The sequence below is a fragment of the Cololabis saira genome, chromosome 14 (genome assembly GCF_033807715.1).
Source record: "Cololabis saira isolate AMF1-May2022 chromosome 14, fColSai1.1, whole genome shotgun sequence".
Taxonomy (NCBI): domain Eukaryota; kingdom Metazoa; phylum Chordata; class Actinopteri; order Beloniformes; family Belonidae; genus Cololabis; species Cololabis saira.
The window spans coordinates 21850867-21867452 of NC_084600.1; the positions used below are offsets into that span (position 1 = coordinate 21850867).

Sequence of the window (16586 nt, forward strand, 5' to 3'; positions counted from 1 at the left end):
GCAAGGACAGATATAGTAAAGCGAGTCATACAGAATAGCAGCAGAGGGGTTACTGTAAGCAACGGTTTAAGCTGATCTTCTGCTGTTTTAATCTTCAAAATCACAAACATATTTTTGAAGCTGGGAAATTCCTCAAATTCCTCATCAAGCAAACAAAAAACCTGCAAACAATCCACCAGAACTCTCTACACCACCATAGTGCACATTTACAGAGGCAGGGAGGTTTCAAACTTCAATATTCATTTGTGATTTAATTCTTATACGTGGCATTTAGCTGGTTAATCTACTGGAATAAGTGAAAGTTGAAAATGAAGCTGCATGATGAAAAGGGATCAGCCAATTTATTTCTATTAATCCCAAGGGGTACACGTATTTCTGAGGGAAAATTCAATCAATCCGCTGGCTGATGAGTTGCTTCGCTCCAAATCATAGATGTCAACCTGCTGGTGACTCATTGGGATTCATCCTGCGGTGGGAATCCATTAATTTCTGTTTTAACCGAAGTGTTTAAGTGAAAAACAAACCACCCTCATCACCATGCAGCTCGCATGCCAAATGCTGGCATAGAACAATTTGCACAATGTTGTATCACAAATTAGCAATTTGTATGACTAACAGCAGCAAAACAGTAGCCTGTGCCTTCATAATTAAAGCACCGTTAGCGGCAGTCCGTGCTGATCTCATTTCTGCAAAGACCAGACCTGCAGGAACACGCTCATGCAACTCATCCGTTTTTAAAGGAAGAAGACAGACTGTACCAAATACATCTGTTTTGGGATGTTCACTGCCCCACAAAGCCAGTTCCAAAAAACATTTCCACACAATTAATCAAGTTTACCCATAAACCAACAGTTTCAGATCCGAACAAAGAAAATACCATCTGTTAATGCGTATCTCATTACTACTGTACGCATCACATAGCACTTCCAGATAGCCTGGGTGGCAGAAGCATCTGTGCATATGTGGGCATATGTTTAAAAGAAAAAATCGGAATAAATCTGCATTTACTATTTTAAACCCTGCGTGTGAATGCGTCAATCATGACTTTTCTGCACATTGTCCGCCCTTATAAAAGAAAAGGATGTTCAGGTGTGAAACAGGAGGCTAACCTGGAGTGAAAGCAGGGCTCAGCTGTTGCATACGAAACTGGACAGATTTATTGACGCCCTGAAACCCACACTGAAATAACCTGAAACTGACAAAAGTTAATGGTACTCATTATTTGTACAGAATATATTTGAAATATATTTCGAAATAAAATCGAATGAAAATGCCACGGGCAAAAATGACGGCCGCCTTAATTAATTCTTCTTTTTTTTCCCACATAATTTTTTCAGTGGGAAGGATGCCTTCTCCATTGTTCTGCTCTGTCCAAACACATGTTTAATAGGATTACAAATCAGTGCCAATTTCAAAACAATCCTGTGTCTTTCAGTAGCTTTCCTTCCTGCTTTGAGCTATACATGTATGTCCTGCCTCATTGTCCTGTTGGAGGACTTGTCACCTGTAACTGAAGCTTACTGTAGCTTGCCGAGTCATCTGCATACGTTCAAGTCCGCCCGTACCAAATCCAGCAAACCAGCCCCAAAACATAACCAAGCTCTATCCATGTCTCACAGGAGGTATTGTGTTCTTTCATCTGAAAGCTTTGGTTGTTTTGGGTTTTTTTCCCCACATCTGTGGACATAGAGCAAAAAGCTCCAGTTTTATCTCATCAGTCGTAGAATATTTATGGCATGCCAACATTAAAGGGGACCTATTATGAAAAACACGTTTTTTCTTGTTTTAACATATATAAAGTGGTCTCCCCTCACCCTGCCAGCACAGGGGAGACAAAATACCATGAATTTCTGCAAGCTCTCTGACCCCCGCCGGACAGAGTCCCCCAGTGTCTCGTGGTTTTTTTTGAGCCGATTAAAATCTGCTCCCGTCGTGACGTCACGACGGGAGCAGATTTCCAGAGGTTCAGCCTCCGCTGCTGAAACCACGCCCACAACCAGCTCTCTCCACTGCTGGAGCGGTCCTTCCTTCAACCAGTCGGACGCGGCGCCGCGGCGGAGCGGATCCGGGTTAAATCATCCAGGTTCCCGGGTGGTTTGGGAGCTGGGTCCTCGGGGATCTGTCCCAGGTCGGACCAGCTTCACCCTCCGAGATTTTCAGCCAAATCTGTCGGTTTGATCACCGGTAACGGGCGATGCGCCGCGGATGCGCTCTGGAGCCGTTCTGTGAGCCCGCCGTGGGGTTGCGGCGCCCGTCGCGCAGCATCCGCCGGGCAGATCCGGCTGAAATTCCGCTGGTCGGTCCCCGGGAGTCCCTGCTACCAGTCCAGGCCGGTTCCTGCGGTCCCGGCCGGTCGGAACCGGTCAGATTCCCTGGTTAAAGCCGCGGTGATGCGCGCTGCTCCAGTCTCCTTCCTGGTTACCAAAACGGGGTCCGTCCGACTAAATTGTCCAGGTTCCCAGCCGCTTTGGGAGCAGGGATTTCTGGGGTACGTCCCAGGCTGGACCAGCTTCACCCTGCGAGATTTTCATCGAAATCTGTCGGTTTGATCACCGGTAACGGGCGATGCGCCCCGGAGCCACGCCGGGCGCCCGGCGTGGCTCCGGGGCCAGCGTTCAGCATCCGCCGGGCAGATCCGGCTGAAATAGTGCATAAATGTTATTTATATACAACTCATATTTTATTTTTTTAACAATAAAGTTTCCATTTGTGAAAATTCAGTGTTGTGATAATTTACAGGCTCGGGCTGCTCTGGCGGAGCGAGGTTTATGCTCCTCCCCTGCTACACGTCATTCAGTCAGCCAATCAGCACAGAGCCTCATTATCATACCCCCCCCCCTTCCCTAAAAATGAGGCGCAGAAAAAGAGGTTAGAAGCGGTAAAACTAGTGACATGACCCACAGGCTGGATTTCTGATTTATGTAGAAACATTCAAGGCCTGTTTAAAATATACATTAAATGCCATAATTTTTTTGTGCATTTATGCATTTCTTCTAATAGTGGGATCTCCAGGGTCATTCTGTCATTGTTGCTTAAAGAGTAAAGGATCAGAAAGTGGCATAGCTTGACCTTGGAGGTCATTTTGAATGTCTTTTGATGTTTTCCATGAACTATATAGACAAAGCTTCCGATACGTCACCCACGGGTTTCTGAAGAGTTTCTGAGCCAGTTTTTTAGCCGATGAGGAATGCCATGTTGGCAGGAACTGGGCCAACCCCAGTTGAGGCTAAAACGGGTGGGATGAACAAGCCTGCAAGTCAGATGAAACACCCAACTTAAAGGGGACCTATTATGGCATCTAATACCTATTTTAAACAGGCCTTGAATGTCTTAAAAACAAGCTTTTGATTGTTTTTGCTAAATAAATTAGAAATTTCGCCTCTGAGCCATGTCTTTGTCTTCCCATTCTCTAACCTCATTCTCTATGTGGGATTCTGAGTGGGCGGGGCTATGATAATGAGACACTGTGCTGATTGGCTGCCTGAATGACGCGATACACCGCTACGAAAAAATGGCAGAAGCTCCGGCCGGCGGAGTTAGTTGTGGGCGTGGTTTCACACATCGGAGGCCAACCTATGTACATGTAAATCGCTCCCGTCGTTACCTAACGACTGGAGCAGAATATGAACGGCTCGTAGAAGCCACATCACACTGGACGGCTCATCCAGGTAGCTGTACAGACACTGCAGAATTTGGTTGCTTTCCTCCTTCTCTGAGTTGGCAGGCTGAGGTGAGACAACTTTATATATGTTAAAGCAAGAAAAAACGTGTTTTTCATAATAGGTCCCCTTTAACTCAGATACCACAAGATAAATACGTCAGCTTAAAGGAGCATGAGGCAGGATGGAGGCAGAATTTATGAAAAAAATTCGTATACGTTTTAAGTTTTCTAGTAATAAAGTCAGATGAAGCGTTCCAAACCAAAAAGAATGAGCCCTCTACCGTATCTCTCCATTGCCTTGAACAGGCTGTGTGCTGCAAAATGTGCTGCAATTGTGGGGCCGAATTTCCCGCGCTGTCCTGCGGATGTGACGTCAAATGACGCTGCATGCGCGTTCACCCCGTTTTCCCGTGCCGGCTTCGCTGTTGGCTGCAGTACCCCCGGCGGCCGTCGTGGCGAAGGTGGCGCTAATGAGTCTCATTTCTTAAAAGGAGCCTCATGCTCCTTTAACTTAGTTATGGTTAACACATGATGCTGACTAGCTTTACCTTTCATTCTTTCTGACTTAATCGTCAGAAAGAATGTTTCAAATGTCACTACTCAAACAGCACCTGAGAGGAGCCGACATGAGGTCTACCAGAGCCCCGGTCGAGCCCCACCAGACCTTCCATTTGCATAATGAGGCAGAAATGCATAAGAGGAGACAAGGGAAAATAAATACAAGGAATACATGTATGAGAAAAAGGAAAAACAAAATATTTATATTTCTGCTTATATTTTACTTATATCAGTTTTGCTCTTTCATAGGATTAAGTCATTTGATGTTTTCTTGGCTCTTCAACAACCATCCACACTGTCCTTCTCATCAGCCTGGGGTAGCACTTCCTGTTGCAGTCACATCCTACAAGGTTGACCAGAGTCCTTGTAACGCCCGCCAATGTAATATTGCCCACAAACGTAATAAACCACAAACGTAATAAAAATATGCAGCTTTTAATGTAATAATCCTGCAAATGTAATACATTTCCCACAAACGTAATAGTCGCTGCCTACTACAAACGTAACACGCGATTTCCCACAAATGTAATAACTATTACGTTTGTAGAGATTTATTACGTTCGTGGGGAAGTGAAAATCTTCAACTTTCAATGTTGTAATAACTTCCCACAAATGTAATAATGCAATGAATACTCATTAATCACATGAATAACATGAATGAACTTTATTAATAAACTTTTACTGCTTTTTATTGTGTTTTATTGTAACGTTATATACTGTAGTTTCTCTCGTCTCTTTTTGGCGAGGCGAGGCAGAGTGCTTGCAACTGTGTCCTGTGCAGCAGCAGTGAACTGGTGATAGTCTATTTATGAATTACGCACATACCATTGAATAACCACCTTAATAATTGTGTCTTTATTGTCATGTGAATCTGGATCTGAATGAAAATATTTTATAGAGAAAATAAACATGAATGAATATATTTGAATCATGAATGAGAGGCAGAATGTGCGTAGTGAAAACCTGTCGCAGCTTTAACTCTGCTGTGCATTATCAGTGTTGTGTCTGCTGAGAGGTAAGGCGTCACAGAAGTGATATTGGACAATGAACAAATGAAATGTGTTAAAAGTCATTTGGTGATTTAAAAGCCAATCTATTGAACTGGGATCCTAAACAGGCATCCTAGGGATGGGCGTGCTTAATTGATCGATCTTTAGGATTTTAAATTGTTATGGAGAAACAAACTCCGGTTTTATTTCTTTATAACAACCAACTAACTCCGGGAAGTATAACCAGCAGGGGAGGCACTACCCATTCCAACATCGCACTATTTTTAGTATCGATTTTTGCCAAAATACATCATTTTTTCCCCTTTAGATGAGTTAAATGGCCCTTTAGATGAGTTAAATGGCTCTTAAAGTTGTGTAAAACATCTGTGATACTGATAAAGGTCAAATGATTAGTTTTAAATTAATTTAAATAAATTAGGAAAAGGTATTTTACGTAATGGTATGCCGGTATACAAATGACAGTTGAGTTTCATTTATTAACTTGAAAAAAATACAGTATACAAATTCTAAAAGAGCCTGGATTATGATTGAACACCCAAACCTTTCAGCTTGAGCTGGAAACTCAAAGATGCAAAAAAAAAATAAAAAAATCAGTTAATAATTTATCAATAAACCTTCCGATCAAAAAGATTCATTGGTGCAGACTCCCAGTGGGTATCACATGCATGCTGTGTCTCTCATGCAGAATAATGTAGTGTGGGTAGAGTGGAGTGTAGCCCTTGGTTGAGCTAAAGTGAGAGATCTGAGATCTCCCAGACTCCTTACTGGTCGTGCTTTGCATAATGAAGGCAAAGATGAAGATGCGACTCTACATGTCGCCCAGAATCAACTAAAGAGGATATATAAATGTATTCATGTATTCACTCTGAATCACCTAAAAACACTTGCAACTCAAGCTTAAATGTGCATGTTTCTTTTAGGGTAGCTGACAGTTTAAGTTAGACTTCAGTGTGATGCAAAGGTAAGAGTGTGAAAGGTAACATTCAGTCACAGCTGGATGCCCATTTTCATGTGATTTTGACTGAGATTCTGCGCGTCAGCTGCAAGCTAAGCTTCATGGTGGAGGAGGAGAAAATAATCACTCTGGAGCAGTCGTTGTCGACCCTGGTCCTCAAGATCTCTCTGCATGTTTCAAATGGTTCCCTGCATCAACACACCTGATTCTAATTACAGATCGTTATCCGCTTGCCATCAAGGTCTGCACAACTCTGTTAATGACACAGCCATCGGTATCAGGGTGTGTTTGGGTGAGCATTCAGTCATGTGACTGAATGCTTGGTCCATTGTTATACATAGTCTACGATCCAAAAGAAACGCCGCACCAGAAGCCACGCGACAACACTCAGTGCTGTCGTAGGTCAACATCAGTGGTGGCTGAGCATTGTGTTTCCACAGTGGTGGACAGTAACGGAGTAAATTTACTTGAGTACTGTACTTAAGTACATATCCAGAGGATTTGTACATTACTTGAATATTAGATTTCTTTGGTACTTATTACTCTTACTTGAATACATTTCCAAGACAAATGTTTTTACTTTTACTCGAGTAAATTTCTAGGAAGGCTGAAAATTACTCGTTACTTTAAGGTCTGCTCTTTTTTCTTCTTCCCTAAAATCCTATTGGACACCAGCTGATTTTGTCAAAGGAGGAGACCTATCACAGTGCACGCTCTCCACTGGGATGTACATAAAGCGGAAATACGTCAAGCCTCCTCAAAACGATACCGCCAAAGTAGCCTGCGTTTGTCAAGACAGAGCCGCAACAACGGCTACGCCTGCGTCAGGAGAAGAAAGACAATCCGCTGAGTCATCTGAGTCTGATAATGAGCCGGACTCGGAGCAGGGACTTTCACAAAATCCTTGGCCGTATCTTAACTCAATGTTTGAGTTCGACTGAGTAAAAAACGAGGGCACAGACAAACCACAGACAAAATTAAAAAATTTAATTAAATTCAAATTAAATTCAAATTAAAAAATATAGTAATTTACTGATGTGGAAAATAAGAAATTTACTCTTACTCTTACTTTTACTTAAAGTAAATTTAAAAGCATTTACTTTTGGATACTTAAGTACCTTTAAAAGCAAGTACTTTTCTACTCTTACTCGAGTAATATTTTGACTGAGCTACTTTTACTTGTAACGGAGTAAATTTTGACCAGTAGTATTTGTACTCTTACTCAAGTACTGGGGTCGAGTACTCTGTCCACCTCTGTGTTTCCATAACAACCAGCAATGACATGTATACAGATACAAAAATGTTCTTTATTCCCCAGCCAGATTGGGCCATCTTTTTCTTATTTTTGTGTTTGTCTAAGTCTAGTTAAACTATAATTAAAAGTTGAACTTAATTGTGCAGTCCCACCCTCTGACCATCCCACTGCTTGGTTCCACCTGTCTGTATAGATGTCTCTGTTGGATACCTACTGACATCCTGACCTGCAGTCCCAACCTCTGACCACCTCAACGTCTGCTGTCTGTTTATACAGTCATCCCTGTAGTACACCAACTAACCGTGTATCAGTAATATGAACATAGAACTATTAGTTCTCCTGCTCTATCCAGATAGTTAATGCTAATAAATCTTGTGTTTTTTGTACCTTTGTCTGTGTCTCTCCTCTCTCTGTTCTTCATCCTCTTTTTCTGATCTCTCTTTTCCTGCTCTGCCCAGCTGGTCTTCAGCAGGAGGGTCCCCCCTTATGAGCCAGGTCCTGCTCAAGGTTTCCTCCCTCCTAAAGGGGAGTATGTATTAATTGCTCGCAGGTCATGATCTGGGTTTCTGGAAAGCGCCTAAAGACAACTAGTATTGTAATAGATGCTATATAAATAAAATTGAAAATTGAATTACAAATTATACAGTAAGTATATATATACACTAGGGATGGGCGATATTTTACCGTTCACGATAAACCGTCAAAAAAATTCCCCACGATAAGAATTTGTCATCTCGCGGTAAAAACGATAAATGTTGATGATGTTTTTGTGTAAAGCTGATTTATGGTTCTGCGTTAAATCGACACACAACGTACGTGAAGGAAGGAAGGAAGGAAGGAAGGAAGGAAGGAAGGAAGGAAGGAAGGAAGGAAGGAAGGAAGGAAGGAAGGAAGGAAGGAAGGAAATGAGACAGAAAGAAAGAAAGAAAGAAAGAAAGAAAGAAAGAAAGAAAGAAAGATGAGCCTGAAAAAAAGAAAGAAAGAAAGAAAGAAAGAAAGAAAGAAAGAAAGAAAGAAAGAAAGAAAGAAAGAAAGAAAGAAAGAAAGAAAGAAAGAAAGAAAGAAAGAAAGAAAGAAAGAAATGAGCCATGAAAGAAAGAAAGAAAGAAAGAAAGAAAGAAAGAAAGAAAGATGAGCCTGAAAGAAAGATGAGCCCGAAAGAAAGAAAGAAAGAAAAATAGATATGAGCCTGAAAGAAAGAAAGAAAGAAAGAAAGAAAGAAAGAAAGAAAGAAAGAAAGAAAGAAAGAAAGAAAGAAAGAAAGAAAGAAAGAAAGAAAGAAAGAAAGAAAGAGTTACAAAGGTGGAGTTGAATTGGTATTTTTTTTATCGTCATTTTTATCGTTACCGGGATAAATGCCAGAAATTATCATGATACATTTTTTAGTCCATACCGCCCATCCCTAATATACACATCTATATAGTTTATAAATGAAGGTTAAGAGTGACGGGAAGTCATTTATCGGTGACTGCCAGCGTTACTTTCTTACACCATGCTTGTTTATGTGCTCCTACACATCCATCCATCCATCCATTTTCTCTACCCACTTTATCCTCTGCAGGGTCACGGGGGTCTGCTGGAGCATATCCCAGCTAATTTCCAGCCGAGAGGCAGGGGTTCACCCTGGACAGGTCGTCAGTCTATCGCAGCCTACACAACCAAATACTGCAAATATAACGTTCACCACGTACACTGCAGGACCCAGCTGTCCCTGAAAGACTTTTGCGTTATGAGTCCACCTGTAGCTGCGGAGCCAGAACCGGACCGCCACTCGTCCATCTCAGTCAGTTACAGGGAGGACATAACAGAACATAACGGCAGGTAACTGTTACTGCATGGAATAGTAAATTGTAGTTACTGTGCATGTACAGTACATGCACATTCAGATATCTATCTATCTATCTATCTATCTATCTATCTATCTATCTATCTATCTATCTATATAAATATATCATGGGTGGGTGGATGGGTAGGGATGGACTACAGAAGTGAGTGGACTACGGTGACGCCACTCAAACACCTCATACTCTAAGATAAAAAAAACAGAATTTTCCATTTACAAATACATTTGGGAAACATATTTAACTGAATTATGAGTCTTAGAGACATTGGAATAAGACAGATTTGGATTCAGCAGATTCGAACTGACAAAACTTTTGAAGAAAAGAAAAAAAAAAACAACAAAAAAAAACAACAAAAAAAAAACCAGCAAATTCTACAACTTACATAATGCCGTGCTGCAAATACATGGCGAGCGGTGATCAACAGCGATAAGCCGCCTCCCCAGGCCGTTAAAGAGTCATCTCATTCAAGGCTGTAGGTTTATGCACATGAGGATTATAGCGGATCCAGAATGACCTGATTTGTTTTTTTATTTTTTCTCTCAGAACTTCCCTCATAGTTGTGTGTCTGGCTGCATGTTAGTTTATCCTGTGGCTGCTGAGATTCCCTGCCTTGATTACTACAGCAGGGTGTCTGACATCACACAACAAACATGGCAGGGCAAAAGTTTACCATGTTGCTAAATAATAAAATCTTTTGTTCGACTGCTTTAAAACTTCATGTGCAACAAGAATGGAAAAAATTAAAGAGGATAGCTATAGGAAGAAAGGTCATTTATGACATCTGACGTCTAAAAGGAGAAAAATGAGAGTTCTTGTGTCCCGTTGTTAATGAACGCAACTGAACTGATCCAAAACTCCAAATGATTTAATATTTTCCCCCAAACACATCTAGCTGTTTACATACTCTAGCAAGCCAAATTATTAGATAGCAGTAAAAAAGTGTTTTTCCACTGTGGGTTACTTTTACAAATTTATGTCCTGCTTGTTTAGTCTTATTGGCAAGTTTCAAGTTTCAAGCTTTATTGTCATATGCTATATAGACATACAGCAGAAATGAAATTACATTTCTCTCTGACCCACGGTGCAAAATATAAATAATAAAATAGAATAAAATAAACAGTCCACAATTAAAATGACACAAACTAAACTTGCAACTCACCATATTTACAGTACAAACTACATTCATACTACACATTCATATAAAACTTCCTATTTTATGCCGTTTTTTTGTGTTTTTTGTCTTAACAGCTCTTTACCCTGTATCATTCCTAACATACACTGGTGAACGCATCAAGGGCGATACAAAACCTCAGGAAGCTGTGTCAACTTTGGGGAAAAACAAACTGGCAGAATGCTGTAACAAGATGGAAACCCAGTGACTGAGTGGCGTTTCCTTGGTAAGAACAAGATACAGCCAGTTCTGATAAGGGCTGCCACTTCCAGCTCATTCCACTCAGTAAGGACCCCACCCCCCACCCCCTCATCCCTGATACTCAAAACATCTCCCAAGAGCAATTTGCAGTCTTTAAGTCATATCTGGATAAACAAAGGAACTGAAGATTGAAGCCAAGATTTGAATATAATTATCTGACTCAAATCCCTAATAAGTGATCCATGTGCAAGCAGAAGGTGCCACAGCAGGGAAGTGAAATAACACAGAAAACAGAATGACACATGCACTCCTCCTCACCTGCTCTCTGACCATCATCTCAGCAAGCACACACCTTCCCTCTTCTTCTGTTAACTTGCTGTCCATCCTCTGACACTTGTCTGATTCCATGACAGCAGAGCTCCGCAAACAGCATGGGAGCTTCCAGGAACTGGAGGCTGATTCCAGAGAGGAGGGGAGGGCACGTGTGACTATACAAACAGACATTACAGCATGTACAGCTGCTTTTAGGTCCCGTATCCTCATCCATCATTATTTTCTTGAGTCTCTTTTTCATGCACGTGAACATCTTAGCCCAGGAAATAAATCACATTTCTCATATGGGCTAAATAACACAGATAATGAGGCTGGAACATGGCTAAACCTACCTAAACCTACTCTTCAGCGGCTGAATCCACCCACTAAAAACCTGCTGTATGTTTAAAAAGCTATGCTTAAAAAAAGTAATAGTAATAAAATAATAATAATAATAATAATAATAATAATAATAATAATAATAATAAAATAATAATTCACATTATCATTGTGGTATAAATACCTCAAGAATGTTTATCAGCTTCTGAAAAGAAAATGATTCGATTATAAAAAAATCCCACTTGTCCTCACCATATTCCAGTTGATTGTAAATCCATCACAGTAATTGCTGCTTTCACACACACAAAGATCATGAAATGTGCACATCATCGTGATCTTCTCTCCTGGCCAATCACACATCAGACAGCATCTGCTGGTTCGGCGTGATGATATCAAAGATTGAATGTTGCTCAACAGAGATGTGGTGATCATAGTCCACCGACAAGACGACCAAAAATTAAAGTTAAACTGACTGCCAGGACCAAAACTGTGATGCACACCATCATGGGTGTTCGTAAGCCAGCTCAGGACAAGCTCAGACAAGAGTTTACACCCCCCACCCCCCAGAGTGGAGCTCTGCAAAACAGCTCTAGATGTGATGTTCACTCATGCACAACTGCAGCTTCAGTTACAGAAAGTAATATGGTAACATCATTATACATATAGAGGAAAACTCACTCATACACTTGCAATACTAATTTCTCACTCACTCCGCCTTTGGTCTGGTGATGATCTGTCTATTCCAGTGTGACTGCTGCAGTTTTTGTAATGGTTACTAAAGGCCATGCAAAAAAGAGGAAGAAAGCTGTTAACAATGTATGGGGGAGGAGGGCAAAGAGAAAAGAGAAATAGAAAGAAAGGAAGTCAAGTACGACCTGTACAGTTTTTTTTCCGGGTGATCTTTTGGTTTTTCTGGTGCATAAATGACCAAAATAAATATCCAAAATTCCACTCACTGTTGGTCTGTTCAAAGGAGTGAATCATTTTATCCTCCACTTGGTCTTCACACAAACCTTCCGGCACCATGTCTCCGAGTCCCATATATGGCAACTAATGCCTGATAAAGCCGCATGCAAAACATTTAATGTACTCAAATGAGGGAAGTCAGTTATGTGCTGACTAAACACATCCTCATTGTGATAAAACACAGCTATTCAGCTGAACTCATTTGATGTCTTGACGTCGTTATCCTGCACCAGGCCACAATGCAGGTTTGAAGAACTAATGTGTCGGGAATGCATTGCACTTGTTCTTCAAATGGTATCAACAAAGGGAGTCATTTGATTTCAAAGTCCTCCCCTGCACTTGATAAGGTACAGGAAGCAATTCAGTATCCAGCTTCATAACTGAGGGATTTAACAACATGTAAACAGTGACAAGTGAGCACCACTTGAGGTGGACAGGAAGCCTTTGGCAAGCCTTTGCTTGCCATAATAAGACAGAGTCACTCCAGAGCGATGTAGATACAGATGCTCTTGTTTTATGCTTTTTGAACAGAGGCAGTCTGAGCGGCTCGCAGCAGTATGAGATCAAGTCTCAAAATAGACTTTATTCCAGTAACTGCACACCACAGACTTGCTGTCAATAGAACCCTGAAGATGTCCATTTCAACACAACCCAGAGCTGTTTCTTGCTGTATGCAGATTATGCAGATGACCCTGAAGCCAGAAAGACCCTTACCCTCCCCCGCCATAAAGGTCAGGATGACATGCATTATTTGGGGAAAAATAAAATGCAATTGTCCTCATTTGTAGAAATGCAGCACATTTATTTTAAAAAAAGCAACATTTTAGTGAGAATCTCTTATGCACTGTCTTTCCCCATTTGTACATTTGCTTTTCTCCCATATTTACACTTGAATATGGCCACATTTAGTTTTTTTTGTTTATTTATTTGTTGTTGTTTTTGTTTATAAATTGGCTAAAAAGAAAAGAATTATGTGTTGAGTGTAAAATGTGAATTCTGCAGCACACGGGAGGTTTACAAAATAGCTGCCCTGCCAAACAGAATATTGCAAAAGGGTCCACTAAAAGCTAGGAAAGGCCCTGCTGCAATCAATAAATCAGGCTGCTGTTTGCCAGGCACCTTGCTTTGCAGCACATGCTCACACCCTTGTGGCTCAAACCTGACAGCAGCGATGGACTGAATCCCAGACAAAAGAAGAAAAAAACAAGATATTACCGGAGGCCACTTGCGCAGAATTTGCTCGCACAAGTTAGATCTAAGGAAATTCCCTGCAGCGTGAACGGAGCAGCATCACCTCATGCCAGGTGCGTGACACAGATCAATGACAGATCGTGCATGCTGTGTGTTTTCAGTGCAGGCTGGTTACAATCCAGCGCAACAAACTGCAGAGCAACCGATTCACTGAACACCAATAAAACCCGGTGAGGACGCACGTGTGCTGAGATCCGTCTGCACTGCACAAGGATCATCTACTTTTGCACCCACAAAAAAATATGCAATGAATATTTTTTATGCAATGCATATTTTTTTAATATGAATGCAGCAGGCATGAGGCGGTCTTGAAAGTTTCACTTACCCACAAACGCGCTCTGGAGCGTGCCTGCGGATCCGCAGGGGGTGTCCCGTTCACGCAGAATGTTTTGGATTCTGTCTCCACGGCCGACCTCTCAGCTGTACAGTGCTGGCTGTTTTTCCTAGGCGTGCGTGAGGATCGGGATCGGGATCGGGATCAGCTGCTGACCTGAAATGTGTCCCATGTTTCTGCCTCTCTCTTTCCCGGAGCACAAGGACAGCGCAGCGCGCACGCTCCGGTTCCCAGCGTGAAGGCAGACAGACCCTGCAGCTGCTGCACAGCCGCACTAGTCTCTCTCTCTCTCTCTCTCTCACACACACACACACACACACACACACACACACACACACACACACACACACACACACACACACACACACACACACACACACACACACACACAGGTCCAACAACTTTTATTAAGGCTGATTGATGGTTCTGCGTCAAACCAACGCAGAGCCTACGGTGCGCGTCGCCGCGTACCCTACGGCGTAGGCTACGCCGTAGGTTTAACGCGGAACCATACATCGGGCTTTATTCGACAAGGGATACACCCATGGTCCTAGAAACCGCCAGGTTTGTGCAGCTACATCTCGAGCATCTCTGCTGGCGGTGAATTGCAGCGTTCAGTTTTCCCCAGTTTATTTAATGAAGCTTTATACTTGCCCTGAATTTGATAATAGGCTTTAAAACCACACGTGGAATCATGAAATTGCCTCTCTATTAAAAACTAGTAAGTAGAAAGAAAAGAGCGCCTCTATTGGTCACTGTTCTGCTTCACTGCTCAAATGACAAAAAAAATGCAATAAAAATCCACAAACCTGACTATTTTATAGTCTAATTACACACACTCTGTTGTAGTCTACTCAACATACTGCAGGCAGTTCATGTTTAACCCATTTTAATTAATTCAATTATTTATTTTTCAACCCACGTAAGATTATGTTCAACGAACATAAGAAGCCTCTGACTGAACTGTCCACTATGGGCTGCATCCAAAACTGAGTCAATCTCCATATACCATTTCAAGTGTTTGTTTGATTGCAAAATCAGAAATAATTACTCCACTTACATGATGTTTCATCCTTGGATCCATCAGGGCCAACCTTCAACTATATACCACAGTGACTGTAGGTCCCAGCGGAGCTCTGCTGGTTCTCATTTTGGCTCTCATGGCACTTGCTTCAGTAGCAACACACTTGAAATGCTGATGTTTGGAAAAATGTGACAAGAATGAACATACAGTAATATCAATTAGCATCATAGGTCAGCATAAGCTAAGCCAGGTAAACTGATACCTGGGATTTCACATACTAGCTCATAGCCCATACCGATGAGATCCCACTGATGAGTGGAGGAGGTTGAGGGCATTGGGCTTGACCTCAACAGTACTATTCTAACTCTTTAAAACAAAATGTATCATGTTGTCATGTAGACATGAATGTAATAAAAATGAATAAAATATAGAAGCAAGAACAATATTATGAACACCTTAGAATAAACAGTTGTTTTTCATTACTTACTGTAGGGATGAGAAATCTTTTTCCACAACACATTTAATGACGACAGGAGTGATATCAAACATGGTGGTCTATAATGTACATTGTATTGAAATGTGATCTCTGGACAAAAAAAAATGCTTCAGATACAAGACATATTTTTATTCAAAAATGGTATCTAAATTATATTTATGTTTATCTTGTGGTGACCATGAAAAAATGGTCACCACACACGCACACATACACCATCACATTTCTCAAAAATATTGTGAATTATCTATCCACATCACTTTTTGCTGAGCAATGTTTGTGGTTTCTGCAGCACAGACCTCCATTCATCTTTGTAATTATGGTTCATTCACTGCAACTATCGTAGAATATCCGGCTGTATATAAGTGGTAAAAGATTAGTCTTGCTGATAGTTTGAATACGTCCTACATTTACATTTTTGGAAATTTAAAATGTTTTTTTATTTTTTATTAGAGAATAAGCTTTATTGGCCAAGTATGAACATGCCAGACCGGGAATTTGTTTTCACTTATTACATTAAAGCATCATGGTCAGTGATAATGTTTCCTGCAAAGCTCCAAATTGAAGAACAGTTGCTTTGCAATGAAGCAGAAGCCGGCCTAATGGTCTTTCTAACTTGGAGCTCCTGCCATTTTTTCCACATATTCCTAATGTCTGCAACACATAACCAGACAAATAATGTCATATTTTCCTTTGACACACATGAAAGCAGTCACCAGTTTATACCACTGCTCTTAAGAGTAACTTTGAGTCATGTTTATCAAACCTGCTTCAAAAACATGTGACAGGTAATTCTCACCTGTTATGCAGGAAAGTCCCTGACAGACAACAACCAGGAAATGCTGCCTGTCCTTTCCTCGGTAAAGCACACACACACACACACACACACACACACACACACACACACACACACACACACACACACACACACACACACACACACACACACACACACACACACACCAATTATGTACTGAGTATGCTGAACCGAAGCTCAGTCAGACAGGTAAATTGTCAGATAACATCTGCCTGAGAGGAATCAGTTGAATCATGGTTCAATGCAATTCCATAGCAGTTTCTTACTCTTAAACACTGAGCACTTCCAGTTCCAGTGGAATGACATACCCTCAAGACTCGATTAAGACTCGCTGTGCTCCCTGAGACATTCTTTCGTGTAAGAGTCATTGGAAGTTACGTAGGTACTGTAACTAT

General features: G+C 41.3%; 1 protein-coding gene across 7 annotated transcripts in view; it reads right to left on the reverse strand.

Annotated features, from left to right (window-relative positions):
* Positions 1-14156, reverse strand: part of camkk1a (calcium/calmodulin-dependent protein kinase kinase 1, alpha a) — a 92247-nt gene extending 78091 nt beyond the window's left edge. For 2 of the 7 annotated variants that reach the window (XM_061740136.1, XM_061740137.1), the window contains exons 1-2: positions 13849-14154; positions 10974-11110 (exon numbers count right to left, since the gene is read on the reverse strand). The gene's annotated coding sequence lies outside the window, so the exon portion shown is untranslated. Of the gene's footprint in view, positions 1-7826; positions 7959-10973; positions 11111-13848 lie in introns of all 7 variants that reach the window. The other 5 variants (XM_061740134.1, XM_061740140.1, XM_061740135.1 and 2 more) reach the window with 4 other exon arrangements.
* Positions 14157-16586: the final 2430 nt, after the last annotated feature.